This window comes from Myotis brandtii, unplaced genomic scaffold (assembly GCF_000412655.1).
Source record: "Myotis brandtii unplaced genomic scaffold, ASM41265v1 scaffold293, whole genome shotgun sequence".
NCBI classification, from domain to species: domain Eukaryota; kingdom Metazoa; phylum Chordata; class Mammalia; order Chiroptera; family Vespertilionidae; genus Myotis; species Myotis brandtii.
The window spans coordinates 1,853,858-1,855,669 of NW_005361201.1; the positions used below are offsets into that span (position 1 = coordinate 1,853,858).

The window sequence follows — 1,812 nt, forward strand, 5'->3', positions numbered from 1 at the left end:
ATATTGTTCTTAATATGTTTGCTCTCCTTAGTGCCATGTGTTTTAACCAAGGTCACCTCTCTGAGAAAGGTTGTTTCCCCAGGTGGGGATTTTTCCCCGAGGTTAGGGAGGGGATACAACCCCTTAATTAAGTGCCAGGCGGGTAGTTAAGCTACATAATCTTTACTCCCTGGAATGGAGATAAGAAACGCCCTAACCTTTGTAATAGAAATTGACAGGATTAAAATCGGCTGGTATAAATATAGATGTAACAAGACAATAAACATCAGATCCTGATCAGATCCTAACCAGAACTTCGCTGGAGGTCCCAACCAGAACTTTGGCTGGAGATCCTGGCTAGAGGTCCTGACTAGGCTGCTGATCAACTGAAGGCTGTCTCCGTGTCATTCCTTCTTCGCCGACTCCGTCCACACCTTTGGGGACCGCTGGACCCGCTGGGGTTGGACCCCAGCAGAAAGTAGTATGCATATAAATGGAGGAAATACAGTGCTTCGAGTACAATTGAGGATTACTGCAGAAGTGTTTGTAACAGGCAATTTTGAAAAAAAAACAGAACAAAACTCAAATACATCCTCTGTCTCATCCCGTCCCTGTCATTTGAGCAGGTAGATTCCTCCACAGTGACCAGGTCCAGTGTATCTGGGACCCCCAAATCAGTCCTAGCTCCCTGGAAAGGAAGCCAATCCAAATTTTTGAAGTTTGTGGGGGAAGGGTATGTGGTTAATGGGATCTTTTTTCAGCTGTGACTGGTGCAGAGCAAGGGGCTGCATACTACCGATTGGAGCATGTGGGAAGTATCCTACTTCTGAATATATAAAAAGTAAATGTCTTGTTACCAAAGTGGAGAAATTTATGGAACGGTTAATGACACAGAAGCTTCTTTTAGAAGATGCCCCTTCTCACTACTCCCAGACATGCCTCCCTCGGACTGAAGACAGGCAGGGTGGCCTTCTACTCACCAGATCTGCCTAGGACGCTGGTAGTACCAGAGATGGGGGTGTAAGAGTGCTTGCTCTTGAGGCTTTCAGCTCCAGAGGATGTCTGTTTGGAGGAGGGCTGGTAACAGATTTTGTTCTTTCCCAGCCTTCTACAGACAAACCATATTCCCAAGCAAAACAATCATTCTTCAAAACACACCCAAACGTTCACATCGGCCTCCAGACTGGAAGTGGGTCTTCTCCAAATCCCCAAGGAGAAGTGGCCTAGGGCAGGTCTGCTGCTCCTGATCAACAAACGTGACCTTTCCCCGCCACACCTCTCCGAGCCGGGCTCTAGGCGCCGCAAAGGGAGAGGTTTCGTGAACCTGCTTCCCACATACCTAGGCTAGGATACATCTCGTAGGAGGCAGCTTCAATGCCAGGGCGGTGGCGGCCAGGTCTTCTGGCGCCTCGCCTCCTGGGCTGCATTCCAATGTGTCCCAGCGCCCCAGCCTCGGCACGCCCCACAGTTGCCCCCACCACCAGTCGCCTCAGCGCAGGCCCCAGTATCCCGGGGTACAGCCCACCCAAGCCAGCTGCCTAGCAGCCCGGCCACCACGCCCACCGCCACTGGTAGCTCTCTGCTGCTGTTGCTTGGGCGCAGGACACTATGGGCGCCGCCATCTTTGTCGTGGAGTGATGGCTAATTTGCATATTACCCTTTTATTAGATTAGACTAGAGGCCCGGTGCACAAAAATTTGTGCACTCGGGGGGGAGAGGGGGTCCCTCAGCCTGGCCTGTGCCTGCTCGCAGTCTGGGACCCCTCGGGAGATAATGACCTGCTGGCTTAGGCCTGCTCCCGGGTGGCAGAGGGCAGGCCCAATCCCTAGGTGC

The 1,812-nt window shown here is 51.9% G+C and overlaps 1 protein-coding gene and 1 pseudogene across 2 annotated transcripts in view; both read left to right on the plus strand.

Annotated features, from left to right (window-relative positions):
• NELL1 (neural EGFL like 1) overlaps window positions 1–1,812 on the plus strand; it is a 731,583-nt gene that overhangs the window by 591,472 nt on the left and 138,299 nt on the right. The gene's annotated exons all lie outside the window — the stretch shown is intronic.
• Window positions 1–1,812, plus strand: part of LOC102252115 — a 70,851-nt pseudogene that overhangs the window by 799 nt on the left and 68,240 nt on the right.